The sequence below is a fragment of the Candoia aspera genome, chromosome 7, assembly GCF_035149785.1.
Source record: "Candoia aspera isolate rCanAsp1 chromosome 7, rCanAsp1.hap2, whole genome shotgun sequence".
Taxonomy (NCBI): Eukaryota; Metazoa; Chordata; class Lepidosauria; order Squamata; family Boidae; genus Candoia; species Candoia aspera.
In genome coordinates this window covers 38,511,217-38,526,658 of record NC_086159.1, presented here as the reverse complement: position 1 = coordinate 38,526,658, position 15,442 = coordinate 38,511,217, and positions in this window count along the sequence as shown.

Genomic DNA, 15,442 nt, shown 5'->3' with positions numbered 1-15,442 from the left:
TACGGGGAATACCATTGCTTTAACTATGCGGACCTTTGTTGTCAGTATGTGTCCTAACAGCCAGGAACCATGCTGAGACAAGGAATAGGTCTCTAGTGTTTTATTACTGCTACATAACAGAGAATCCTAACAAACTGAAGAAGCATGGGAAAACCCAGACATATAAACCCCAAAGACTAAGGCGGGCCCGATCTGTGTCTCTTTGAATGGCCACCTATTTCCTCAGTACTACGCATGCGCTTTACAACCTGGATGGGAGCCCCCTGCTTGCCATCCTCACTCATGACAGTATGATGTCTCTGCTCTTAACTATTTTATCGAGATTTCTCATTGCTCTTCTCCCAAGGATTAAGCGTCTTCTGATTTCCTGACTGCAGTCAGCATCTGCAGTAATCTTCACACCTAGAAATACAAAGTCTTCCACTGCTTCTACATTTTCTCCCTCTATTTGCCAGTTATCAATCAAGCTGGTTGCCATAATCTTGGTTTTTTTGAGGTTTAGCTGCAAGCCAGCTTTTGCACTTTCTTCTTTCACCTTCATCATAAGGCTCCTCAGTTCCTCTTCACTTTCAGCCATCAAAGTGGTATCATCTGCATATCTGAGATTGTTAATGTTTCTTCCAGCGATTTTAACTCCAGCCTTGGATTCCTCAAGCCCAGCACGTCGCATGATGTGTTCTGCATACAAGTTGAATAGCTAGGGTGAGAGTATACAGCCCTTCTGTACTCCTTTCCCAATCTTAAACCAGTCTGTTGTTCCATGGTCTGTTCTTACTGTTGCTACTTGGTTGTGATACAGATTCTTCAGGAGGCATACAAGATGACTTGGTATCCCCATACCACTAAGAACTTGCCACAATTTGTTATGGTCCACACAGTCAAAGGCTTTAGAATAGTCAATAAAACAGAAATAGATGTTTTTCTGAAAACATCCCTGGCTTTTTCCGTTATCCAGCGGATATTGGCAATTTGGTCCCTAGTTCCTCTGCCTTTTCTAAACCCAGCTTGTACATCTGGCAATTCTCACTCCATGAATCGCTGAAGTCTACCTTGCAGGAACCTGAGCATTACCTTACTGGCATGTGAAATGAGTGCCACTGTTCGATAGTTTGAACATTCTTTAGTATTTCCCTTTTTTGGTATGGGGATATAAGTTGATTTTTTCCAATCTGATGGCCATTCTTGTGTTTTCCAACTTTGCTGGCATATAGCATGCATTACCTTGACAGCATCACCTTGCAAGATTTTGAACAGTTCTGCTGGGATGCCGTTGTCTCCTGCTGCCTTGTTATTAGCAATGCTTCTTAAGGCCCATTCAACCTCACTCTTCAGGATGTCTGGCTCTAGCTCACTGACCACACTGTCAAAGCTATCCCTGATATTGTTATCCTTCCTATACAGGTCTTCTGTATATTCTTGCCACCTTTTCTTGATCTCTTCTTCTTCTGTCAGGTCCTTGCCATATTTGTTTTTGATCATACTCATTTTTGCCTGGAATTTTCCTCCGATGTTTCTAATTTTCTGGAAGAGGTCTGTTGTCCTTCCTATTCTATTGTCTTCTTCCACTTCCGCGCATTGCTTGTTTAAAAATAATTCCTTATCTCTTCTGGCTAACCTCTGTAATTTTGCATTTAATTGGGCATATCTCCCCCTATCACTGTTGCCTTTTGCTTTCCTTCTTTCTTGGGCTACTTCTAGTGTCTCAGCAGACAGCCATTTTGCCTTCTTGGTTTTCTCTTTCTTTGGGATGTATTTTGTTGCTGCCTCCTGAACAATGTTGCGAACTTCTGTCCAGAGTTCTTCCGGGACCCTGTCTACTGAGTCCAGTCCCTTAAATCGATTCTTCACCTCCACTGCATATTCCTTAGGAATATCAGTGAGCTCATATCTAGCTGATCTGTGGGTCTTCCCTAATCTCTTTAGTCTGATCCTAAATTGTGCATGAAGAAGTTCATGATCTGAACTACAGTCAGCTCCAGGTCTTCTTTTTACCGACTGTATAGATGTCCACCACCTTTGGCTGCAAAGGATGTAGTCAATCTGATTTCGGTGTTGTCCATCTGGTGAAGTCCATGTATAAAGCCGTCTCTTAGGTTGTTGGAAGAGAGTGTTTGTTATGCAGAGTGAATTGTCTTGGCAAAATTCTATCAGCCTATGTCCTGCTTCGTATTGTTCTCCCAGGCCATGCTTACCTGTAATTCCAGGTGTCATTTGACTGCCCAACTTAGCATTCCAGTCTCCTGTGATGAAAATAACATCTCTTTTAGGCGTGTTGTCCAGTAGGTGCTGCAGATCCTCATAGAGCTGCTCTACTTCAGCTTCTTCAGCATCTGTGGTTGGGGCGTATATTTGGATCACTGTGATGTTAGATGGCTTGCCCTGAATTCGAATTGAGATCATTCTATTGTTTTTTGGATTGTATCCAAGCACTGCTTTAGCCACTTTACTATTAATTATGAAGGCTACTCCATTTCTTCTGTGGTCCTCTTGTCCACAGTAGTAGATCTGGTGGTCATTTGATGTGAAGTGGCCCATTCCAGTCCATTTCAGTTCACTGATGCCCAAAATGTCTATCTTTAATCTTGACATCTCACCAATAACCACATCCAATATGCTCTGGCTCATAGATCTTACATTCCTGGTTCCAATGGTGTGTTGATCCTTAGAACATCGAATTCGCCGTTCACCGCCAGCACCGTCGGCCGCTAGCCGTCCTTTCGGCTTTGAGTAGCTGCATCATCACATCTGGGGCTAGTTGAACTCATCCTCTGTTTCTCCCCAGTAGCATTTTGACTGTCTTCCGACCTGGGGGTCACATCTTCCGATGGTATACCGACATATCTCTGGTTGTACTGATCCATTTAGTTTTCACGGCAAGAATACTGGGGTGGGTTGCCATTACCTTCCCCAGGGATCGCATTTAGTCTGACCTCTCTGTCATGACCTTCCCGTCTTGGGTGGCCCTTCACGGTTTAGCTCATGGCATCATTGAGGTGCTCAAGCTCCAGCACCACGACAAGGTAACAATGATTTGCTGAACAGTGCATATCTACTCCTCATTTTCCTTTGCTTTTCCATTCAGGGGCCACATTAACCATGTCAGCTAATTCTAAATGGTGTTCTTCAGTGCGATTTAATTAACGGCATTGTTTCAGCAGTAGCATTGTTTCCAGATAGCATATGGTTTATATTTCTATAGAAGGGATTATGAAATAAAGGAACTTGAATCAAGCTTGGAAAAAAGATCAAACAGCCCCAGGCTTAAGACACAGTAGTTTCATCAGTTAGTTTGGCCAGCAGATTTTTTTTTTTTTACACTTAAAATGCTGATATTTAGAACTGTTGTTGATAAACTGTTAGGCGTGTGAGAAGCCTGGCAAGCTATGAAAAGCTGTTTTACATTCTAACTACAAACACATTGTATCTGGTTAGGCTCTTTAGGCAATATATTTCTCATTTGGATATCACAAAAGCCAACTGTTTTGTTGACATGCAGCAGGCCTCTAATGAAGGCACTTAATAAAAGCTGTCTAGTACGGAGAGAAGTGCTCCTTCAAGACTCCAGATGCGTGGCAAACCATTTGGAGTTTTAAAGGTAAGTGTCAACATCTCAAATTGGACCAAAATAGATATGAGTAATTAAAGCAGAAAGGATGCTGGTGCTATAGATGGCTATACTAACAAAAAAACTACATTAGAGCTGTGCCAAAAATCTGTTCAGAATTTTTTTTCCCCCAATCATTCTTATTCAGTCCAGAGGAATATAAATTGTTTTCATTTTGTTTTTTTTCAAAGGAGACAATTTCAGTGAAAGTCTATTGGGCAGGCAGGAAGTGTAGGGTACTGCTTTAGTTCAGAAGTATGTGTGAAATTGAACTGTCTTTCATCTTATAATCATCTCTCCAGTGGTTTGCAGTCTCTTTTTCCAGCCTGTCTTTAAAACAACACAATCAGCCTGTTCAGATGTTAACCTTGACCTTGAGCTCTTCAGTGGGTATTTTAATGAAAAGGTTTTAAATTATATACCCTTAACCATAACCAAAACCTGTCTCAAAAGATCTTTTCTCACTCATACTTAAAAATGTCAGTCTCTTTCTACTGCCTGGACTTCTCTCAATCCTTTCTCCACAGTCTGTGGTGGAAAACTCCACAGTAAGTTCACCTGGAATTATTTTTTTTCCCTCTAGCATATACTATTTTGAATACGTAAGATTAGTTTTATTTTATTTTATTTGTATTTTGTCTCTTAGATGGGAAGAGATCAAAGCTGTTACTGAGAGGCAGGCCAAAGGAGGAAAAGGGTAAGGATTTTATGTGATGTTATATTTATTTGCAGAAAACTGGGAGATGTATATAAACAGAAATAGAAAAAAAATGTGTCAAATTTATCTATCTATCTATCTATCTATCTATCTATCTATCTATCTACCTACCTACCTACCTACCTACCTACCTACCTATCACCCTGAGGTTCCATTTTGTTCAATTTCCATAGGACCGGGCCTTAGAAATGGCACATGGGAGATCCTTCACGTACAGTGATTATGATAGCTGGCAGGAGACTCCAGGCATAAATCCTTTCTTCAGCCGTGCTACCAGACGTGGACAAGATTCCCCGTGAAATGCTCCTGCCCCAGTCTCTGCTTTATTTGCCCAGTTTCTCTGTCTCCCAGTCAGCTTTCTTCTGATACATCTTCTATCTCCCTCCCCTCCCCCACCATCTCTTAATAAAAGATATACGGTGATTTCCTGAGATCTGCAAATTAATGATAGAGGTGTTTTTATTGCAGGCTATATTTCCCTGGGGAAGAAAAAGGAGCTGCATGTTAGTGGAGATTAAACCAGCAGGGAGTAGGGCAAGGAACAGTAGGTGAGACCAGAAGCCACCGTAGGTGGGACAACACTTCTGATTTCTTCCTGACAGCCTTTTTTGTTTTCTGACATACAATTTCTTTTCTTTCTGGCACTCTCTTCTTTCTATGCATCTGTTTCTATTTCTGTCTCTGACCTCATGCAGTGCACTAGGGGAGATGACTCTTGCCATAGGGCCCTGGCTCAGGCATGACAGGTTGCCTGTTCCTTTCTTAGGGCACAATTCTGTATTTTTCTTTGTATTGTTCCAGGAGTTCACAAACTGCCTATTTTTCAAACTCTCTGACTTCATTCACTCCCCACCCCCGAAAATAGACTCTTAGCAGTTTACTTTTTAAAAAAATGTTAATTATTTTAGGAATATAGTGAAGTGGTAATTTGTTCTTCTTTCTGAGTATAAATAGTGACCTTGCAAAAGCTATTGAATGCAGATTTATGCTTATTTTATGGTATAATACCTAACCTATAATGCCTATGGTATGATACCAAATATTTTTACTGAAAATAGCAGCTCAAATCTTTAAGAGAGACTCTTGAAACCATTGTTTTAATTGTACTGCGTTCTTTCTTTCTCCTGGGTTTCATTCATGTGGCTGCTGACTCTATTTGGGCTTCATTCTTCAGAAAATGCCCCCACATCTCCTTTGTTTACCCACACAATTGTCCCTACCACCACTATGCTGCTGTCTCTCCTGGCCTCACACCAGAAGGCCACTTGTTTGCCCCAGCTCCTCATATACTTTCAGGCCTTCACTGCTCCCTTACTTCCTTTCCCCTTTCTTTCTTCATCTTTTCCACTCTTCTATTTGGGGTGCCTCAGGGCTCTGGTCTCTCATCTCTCCTCTTTAACATCTATGTGAGGCTGCTAGGTAAGATCATTTGATGGCATGAGGTGTGGTATAATCAGTATGTGGATGATACTCATTTATCTCTATCACATGCTGCACAATTGATGCCATTCACGTGCTTACCCAATGGCTGGAGGCTGAAAGGGCCTGTATGGGAAGGAACCAACTCAACCTTGGCATGACAAAGTAGCCTTGTGTTTTTGCCACACAACGCCCCCACCCATGAGTTGCCATTGCTGACTCTTGGGGGAGAAGCACTCTCCCAGACAGAGTTGGTGCACAGTTTAGGGATTCTTCTGACTCGTGGCTCCTGCTCAGGAAACAGGTGGCAACCGTGGCTAGAGGAGCCTTTGCACAGGTTTAGCTTAAGCTTTCCCTTTCCTGGAATGGGAGGACTTGGCCACTGTCACTCCTGCCTTAGTCTTCTCTCAGCTGGATTACTATAATGTGCTGTACATGAGGCTGCCCTCGAAGTTACAACTTGTCCAGCATGCAGCAATGTGTAGAGTTTGGGGCACCACTGCTGCATGAGCTACACTGCTTTCTGAGTGCAGTTCAAGGTGCTGGTTATCACCTTTAAAGCCCTAAATGGCATGGGACCAGGTTGTTTGTGGGACCACCTCTCTCTGAGAGTATCTGCCCATCCCACCAGATCAGATAGGGTGAGTGTACTCCAGGTCCTTTTCATTAAATGTTGCCATCTGGTGGGACCTTGGAGATGCACCTTTTCCATGGCTGCCCCTATCCTTTGGGAAAGTCTCCCTCCTGTGCTTTGGAAAGCCCCTTCTGGAGGGCTGTGAAGACCTGGCTTTTTACCCAGGCATTGTTCTAGGATGAAAGCAAATGTAAATAGAGAGTTGGTGGGATGGTGTGGTGCTATGGTTGGAATATGTGGTATTGTTCTGGGGCTCTGTTGGCTGTATTTATTCTGCTTTTATGAAACGTCATTCTGAGCTGCCTAGGATTATCATGGATAAGATGGTAGCCATTAAGTCGTCTAAATAAATAAATAATAGCAAGGAACTGAGAATTTCAAAATCTAAATGGTTTGAAACATAGTCTACATTATCATGGACGTCTTGGACCCACATGCATCCCCAAAGACCTTCTGTGCAGACTCCATTCTCCTCAATTATTGATGATTTGCAAGTAAATTGAAATAAACATAGTGATTTTAAGACTGTATAATGTGGGAGAGGATGACTGGGAAAGGAAAATCAGTTGATGGGGGGAAAGTAAATGGGCAACTACAGATTATCAATTCTGGTTAGCTTCCATAGTACAGTAAACATATTTTAAAAATGAAAATAAGAACAAAAGCCACAATAACAACAACAATACAAAAGCTAAACAGTAGCATGAAATGCATATGACAATATACATATTATGAACTCCCTCCTACATTGTAGTAAGGTGGGTGCTTGCATCACTTCATATGGCAATTCACCGTGTAATATGGGACCATCCACAGAAAAAGCTGTGGATATCAAACTTATTAGTGATGATATTTAACCCTCAGTCTAAAAAAGACCTGTGCATTTGTGAGCTATATAGAAGTAAAATTGTTCTACAGGCTTTTGGAGAAGGTGATATATTTCTCAAATACTGGCTTCCATTTTGGACAACACAAGTTTTTTCACTTGTGTTGTCCAAAATGGAAGCCAATATTCATCATGTTTATGCAATTCCCTCCATGAATAGAATTGAAAATAATATTCCAATTATTTGTCTCCTCTGGGACCTGTGCCAGGAAACTACTTGGTGGATCAGGCAGACTATAATCATAAAAAATATTTGCAGTGTGCAAACTGGATTTTTCCTTTAGGCTCTGACCTAGAGGCTGATAGAATCATAGACTCATTTCAAAGGATTATTTTTTGCCATCTGTAAAGACTTTCTTCTTTTAATTAGAATATATATGTCTATCTTGGAAAAACAATTAAGAATACCTCCTACACATGACCACTGCCAACACCTTTTTTGCTATATTTGATTACCAGATTGCTTACCAGAGAAATTGGTATGAGTTTTCTACATTCATGCATAACGTGTTACAAAAGATAGGATAGATAATAAATCTTTCTGCATTACTTAGTTGGGAGAGGGAAGAACAACTTTATTTAAATGAAATGTTTGCCTGAAGTAAATAATTTTCTTATACTTTTTAGCTTATGAAAATGATAAAAATATTATCTTCTTCACAGGTATGTGAAGATATATCCATAGGTTAATGTAAACCTGACTTAGCAACATCAAGAAGGTAGGCACCCCAATGAAGGGATGACTCTCTTTGCAATGAAGACTTTATTAATTTCAAATCTATGTGACTTGCTTCATTAAAAAGGTAATTAATAAGTCCATCTCATTATCTTTAGAAAAGCAATTGAAGAAAAACTAGACAATATAATGCTCAAAAACTTGCTAAGGACTTTCTGCAGAAAGTAGAAAACATTAGGATCTAAACTAAAAGTAGCCAACCTCCAACCCTCAGATATTGCTGGATGTTCATACCCAGAAGGGCCAGTAGTAAGAGAGTAGTAAATGCATTGTAGCTTAATGTTTGGAGGGCTGCAAACTTCTACCTGTCTCTCTTACAAGCAGGGTTAATAGTCTGTTTCTAGTTCCTTGAACTGTATAATTTATAACTGCACAAAGTCCCTCTGGTAGGAGGAGATGGGCGGTGACAAATTTGATAAATAAAAATAAAATAAAATAAACTGATTTCAACTGCATGTGAAACTTCATTTTCTGATTTAATGTGTACATTTGGTTAATCCACTGAGTTAAATTTGGTCCTGATGAGTCACAAAGGCAACTTCTTATCCTAATGAATTGAAAGGTGAAAGGTCCCCTGTGCAAGCACCGAGTCACGTCTGACCCTTGGGAGGGACGCCGCTTTTGTGACGTTTTCTTGGCAGACTAGAGCGGGGTGGTTTGCCATTGCCTTCCCCAGTCTTCACCTTCCCCAGCAAGCTGTGTACTCATTTTACCAACCTTGGAAGGATGGAAGGATGAGTCGGCCTGAGCCGGGTACCCAAGAATCCAGCTTCCACTGGGATTGAACTCAGGTCATGGGGAGAGTTTTCAGTTGCAATACTAGCACTAGACTAATCATGGCAGTGCAATATTAAGTATTTTTCCTAAATAGTTCATCTCAACAGAATTCCAGGTGGTGTCATGTTCACATTCTAATGTCTGGTTAACATTGTAACGTTTCACATGTCATTCTCTGTTCCGTATCCCTTCACCCGGGGTTTTTCCATTCTGTTGCCCTCCCTTGTTTTGAGGGCTTGGAATGCATGTTTGGGTTTGCGCTCCTGTTCAAGGTTACTTTCCCAGGCGCATCTAACGGCATTCAGCACCTGGGAGGGGGAGCGTCCTGACGGGCGATCGGGCGGGACCTGCCCACAAGCAAGGCTTTTAAGTTTGTATTTGGCGCGCTTTTGCTCATTCTCAGCTTTCTCTGTATTTGCATACTATTCCTTTAATAAATCAGTTATCTTTAAGCCCGAGCTTGTGAGACTGAGTATTTGGGTTTAGGCAATCATTACATAAAGCTGAGAATCATTTTTTACATTTTCCGCTGGCCCCATCCAATCCTTGGATAAGAGGGAACGCTAGCGATGACAGAACCTCAACTTCGCGTAAGTGAGGGAGGCGAAGAAGAGCGGGAGGTGGTCAAAAGCCGGCCAGCGCTAACCTCGAGAGCGCAAAGAGCAGCACGTCGGGAGTTGCGAGATACCCAATTGGACGAGCTGTTGACATCCATACAGGAGAGTCTCAGGAGTGAACAGAGATCTGTTATGGAAAGAACCACGGGGAGGGGGTCTCCCCAATTGGCCTGGGAGCACGAAGTCCCTCTGTCACCGAAGGTGGTGATAACCAACCAACCCCCGGAGGAGCCGGTCACTCCGGCCCGTATGAGGGCATTGGAAGATAAAATGGATTTAATAGTAACGATCCTCAAGGATCTACCCAGAGAGGATCAGCCCAGAGAGGCAGAGCCCACCCCGGAGGATTGGGAGGAAGAGCCGTCACAGTACCCCAGGCACAGCACCCTGTCGACCCGGGGGAGAAGTAAGACTCGATCAGCCCATCAAAGGGGAGAGCGAGAGGCAAGACCTCCTAGGGATCGACCACTTGTGGGGGCTCGGCGTACGCTGTCATTCGCGGCACCGCCACAGCCAGCTGAGCCGGCAAGAACCTTCCCACCATTTGGAGTGAAGTTTGATGGGGATCCCGCAACGCTCTCCTTCTTTATTACGAATGCCAAGCATTATATGGAAGATTGGGGTCGGAACTTTCGGTCTGAACACGGCAAGGTCAATTTCATTGCCAACAAGCTGAGAGGAAGGGCAGCGGATTGGTATGTGCAACTATGCCAAGCTGAGGCAACTGAGTTAGAGGACTTCGATGAATTTTTGTGGGCACTTAAAGAGCATTTCGAAGACCCCCTAGCTCAAGAAACGGCTAAAAATGACCTGCGGAAACTTTACCAAGGGTCCCTCTCAGTTGCCAAATATGCGTTGGAGTTTAAAGCCTTGGCAGGAAAAGTGGAAGACTGGTCTGAGCCAACAATCATCGAATTGTTCAAGCAGGGGCTTGAACCCGAAATCCTTCGATGGGCTCTGGGCAGAGATGATCCCAAAACGCTATATGGGTGGATTCAGTTGGCGGGAAGCGCAGAAAATGCCCTACGAACCTATGCCCATACCAAAGAGCTTAGACAAACACGTCTCGCTAGAGGAGCGCGCGCATCGGGACTTGCCAGCCGCCCCAAACCGAAAACCTGGGAAGAAGAGAGGGAGCAACGGTTCTCCAAGGGTCAGTGCCTCCGATGTGGGAAAGAAGGACATCGAGCCACTTCGTGCCCAAGACGCCGTCCAGAGGAACGACAGACGAAACCCGCGATAAAGACGCCTGCTCCTGCTCCACCGCGAAAACTGAAGGCAGCCCTCGCGGAACTGGACCCCCCCGACCTACCCTTCGGAGAAGAGGAGGAAGAGTTGCAATTCGAGCAGCCGGCGGGAAAAGCCTACCACCTGCCCTGAAGGGCGCCCTAGGGCAGGTGGAAGAAACCGGGCGTAACCATGATTCGGTGAGTGGAAACTTTCCCACACTGACTGTTAAACTTAAGCTGGGCTCACGAACCAAAACGGTGGAAGTGTGGGCCATGCTAGACTCGGGTTGCTCCCGTTCTCTAATGCACCCTGATGTCGTAGCGGCTCTAGAACTGCCCACGTTCCCTTTGCCAAGACCCATGATTTTCACCCAGTTGGATGGAACTATGGCGGGAGGGAAAGCAGTTAATCTTTCCACGGGACTGGTCGCCTTGCAGATGGGCTCCCATCAGGAAAAGCTGCCATTTGTGGTAGCTCCAGTGGGGGGTCCTCTGGTAATCTTGGGGATGCCTTGGTTTGTGCAACAAAACCCTTTTATCAACTGGCTGCATAGAACTGTGACGTTTGCGGATGGATTTTACAAAGTACCCGAAAAGGACCTATTGGAGGACATGGAGGGTGGAGGGGTAGCGTATACCACTGTACAAACGCTTCAACCTCTTGAGGGGCTACCCAATCAGTACCAAGATTTTGCTGAAGTATTTGGGGAAAAGGAAGCAGATCGCTTGCCACCCCACCGAAAAACGGACTGCGCCATTGAGTTTTTACCAAATGTAAAATTGCCTCACCCAAAAATATACCCCATGTCTCCCAAAGAGCTTACCACGCTAAGGGAGTTCATTGACAAAAATCTGGCTAGGGGTTTCATTGAGCCTGCTAATTCCCCGGTAGGAGCTCCTGTCCTATTCAGGCCAAAAAAGGATGGGTCATTAAGGCTTTGTACCGATTTCCGCGGGCTCAATGCGGTCTCAATATTAAATAAATATCCTTTGCCCCTGATCAAAGATATGTTATCACATCTGGCCAGAGGTAAAATTTTCTCAAAACTGGATTTGAGAGAAGCTTACTTTCGCATTCGCATAAGAGAGGGGGATGAGTGGAAAACAGCGTTCAACTGTCCCCTTGGGGCTTTCCAATATAAAGTTTTACCATTCGGTTTATCTGGGGCACCCGGGGTTTTTATGCAGTTAATCAATGAGGTCTTGCATGACCACCTATTTAAGGGGGTACTAGTATATTTGGATGATGTATTGATTTATACTGAAACCATGTCAGAACATATCCACTTGGTGCGTCAGGTACTGGCTAAATTGGAAAAAGCAGAGTTGTACGCAAAACTGTCAAAATGTGCGTTTCATCAATCGCAAATTGATTACCTAGGCTACCGAATTTCAGCTCAGGGCATTGAAATGGACCCTGCAAAAGTAGAAGCTATTGTAGCATGGGAGCCTCCCCGTACCAGGAGACAATTACAAAGTTTCCTTGGATTCTCTAATTTCTATCGGGCATTCGCCCAAAATTTTGCAGAAATCGCCCTCCCCCTTACTGAACTGTTAAAAACTAAAGGACAGGGGGATACGCGACGTTCGAAGAACCCAGGCGCGCTCCTTAAATGGACTCCAGCCTGTCAGCAAGCGTTCCAAACGCTCAAACAACTTTTTACCACCGAACCAATTTTACAGCATCCAAACCCCTCTCAACCCTTCGTTGTACAAGTCGATGCTTCGGATTTTTCCATAGGCGCAATTTTGTTACAATCTGACCAATCTGGCGCTTTAAAACCCTGTGCCTACCTCTCTCGCAAATTCACTGAAACAGAGAGACGTTGGCACGTTTGGGAAAAGGAGGCTTTTGCTGTGAAAACGGCTTTAGAGACGTGGCGACACCTATTGGAAGGTACTTCCAACCCTTTTGAAGTCTGGACTGACCATAAAAACCTGGAAGCTCTAAGCACCAGCCGAAAACTCAGTCCCAAACAGCTGCGCTGGGCTGAGTTCTTCAGCCGCTTTGACTTCACTCTTAAATTTATACCAGGCAAGAAAAACTTTTTGGCTGATGCACTCTCGCGCAGACCCCAAGATGATGGCCCAGGGCCAACGGTCCAAGGCACCGTCTGGACCGACAAACAATTAAGTCTGGCAGCAGTGACTCGCAGCCAGACTCGAGCACAATCGACTCCGCCTCCAGCCGCTCCGCCTTCCAGCAGCTCACCTCCCTTGTCAATTCCCTCCGATTTGCAACAACAGTTGCTCTCCCACCTTAAAACGGATACTTGGTTGCAAGCCAACCGACACATGTTAACTTTCACCGATGATCTTGCCTGGCGCAACGATCGTCTCTATGTACCCGCAGCTATGCGGAAAACCATACTACAACGCTGCCACGATGACAAGCTAGCTGGGCATTTCGGCTACGTGAAAACTTTGCACCTCGTTCGCCGGCAATTCTGGTGGCCAACTTTACTCAAAGACTTAAAAGAATATGTCACTGCGTGCCCGGTATGTGCGGCGATAAAGCGCAAACCGGGCAAACCCCAGGGTCTCCTTCAACCCGTAGCCACTCCGTCGGTCCCTTGGCAGGATATCTCCATGGATTTTATCGTTGATCTACCCCCTAGTCAACGCAAAACTGTCATTTGGGTCGTCAAAGACTTTTTCTCCAAACAAGCCCACTTTATCCCCTGCGCTTCTATCCCTACCGCGCAACAGCTGGCACGCCTCTTCCTCATCCACGTGTACCGTCTCCACGGTATCCCCGCCCGTTTGGTGAGTGACAGAGGCACACAATTTACGTCACAATTTTGGCGCGCATTTTTGAAACTTCTGGGTACGAAACAATCACTTTCTACTGCTTGGCATCCAGAAACGGACGGATCTACAGAGGCTGTTAATTCTACCTTAGAGCAATACCTCAGAGCTTTTGTTAACTACCAGCAAGACAACTGGGTCGATCTACTCCCATTTGCTGAGGTCGCTTACAACAATTCCATTCATCAAACCACCGGTCAAGTTCCCTTTAAAACAGTTTTTGGACGCGAATTTGTTCCCATTCCTGAACTTCCTCATCCTCAACCGCTCCCAGCCACCCTCGCTGGCTGGGCGGACTCTCTCAAGGACTCATGGTCTAATATTCTACTTGCCCTCCAACATGCCCAAGCTGCCTATAAACGCCATGCTGATGCAAAGCGTTCCCCAGAACCATCCTTTGCAGTCGGGGATAAAGTCTACTTATCAACTAAGTTTATCAAGTCCCCACAACCCTCTAAGAAACTTGGTCCTAAATTTGTCGGTCCTTTTTCAATTGTTGCTCAGCTCAACCCTGTTACGTTTAAACTCGATTTACCTCACAACCTTAAACGTTTACATCCTGTTTTCCATTGCAGCTTACTCAAACCCTGCCTATCATCGGACCGTTGGCATCCACAACCCACTCCTCCACCTCCCCTCATGATCGACAACCAGCAACACTTCGAGGTGGCATCTATTCTCGATTCCAGACGCCACCGCTCTACTCTACAATACCTCGTCCGCTGGAAACATTTCCCTCATCCTGAATGGGTTGCTGCCCCAGACGTGCATTCTCCTCGTCTCGTAGCCCAATTTCACTCTGCCTATCCTGACAAACCGGCTCCCTAATTTCTTTTGGGGGGGCAATATGTCATGTTCACATTCTAATGTCTGGTTAACATTGTAACGTTTCACATGTCATTCTCTGTTCCGTATCCCTTCACCCGGGGTTTTTCCATTCTGTTGCCCTCCCTTGTTTTGAGGGCTTGGAATGCATGTTTGGGTTTGCGCTCCTGTTCAAGGTTACTTTCCCAGGCGCATCTAACGGCATTCAGCACCTGGGAGGGGGAGCGTCCTGACGGGCGATCGGGCGGGACCTGCCCACAAGCAAGGCTTTTAAGTTTGTATTTGGCGCGCTTTTGCTCATTCTCAGCTTTCTCTGTATTTGCATACTATTCCTTTAATAAATCAGTTATCTTTAAGCCCGAGCTTGTGAGACTGAGTATTTGGGTTTAGGCAATCATTACAGGTGGCTGATAAAAAAATAGCATTACTAAAACATAGACACAGAATATAAAAACAGTAATAGGAAGCACAAAGCAGTAATAACAATAATTTAAAATCATGAATCGCAACAGTTGGTTACATAATAGAATGGTTACACAACTGAAAGTTCCCCTAAATGGGAGGGGAGGTTTGGGGGGGGAGGTTGTCTTCCTCAATTATAAAAAGACTGTTAGAGAGAAAGTGAGCTTATATTCTCAGTAGCGTGTTTTGGTGGTCAACCATTAGAATATAGAGTTCACTATGTTCTTAAACTTTTTTATTGTGTTTTTAAATTCCGAATGTTCGTTTGAACAGAAAAGCAGGGTGTAAACCCAATGTACTGTATAAACAAACCTATGTCAGAAATACAATGATAGACTCAAACATGATTGTAGCAGCATCCAAAAATGTCTCCACAGGAATGAACCAGTAGAGTATGGGCTTAAGGTGTTAGACTGGGACCAGGAACCAACTCTCTGTTTGATTAAGGGACTCACTGGTGGACTTTGGCCCAGTCCATATCTCTTAACATAGCATCTCATAGCTCACAGATATGTTATGAGGGCAAAATAATCTCACCTTGAGCTGACAGAAGAAATACAGGATAGGAATATGTATGAATAAATAAACAAAATATTAAATAATTATATTGTTTCTAAATTTGCCTTCCAAAGTCCTTGGGTGATTAAGAGATTCCCAATTTGTAGGGAAGAATGGATCATAAAAAACAAGGCAAGTATTTATTAAATAAAATTAGCATTGGGATGAG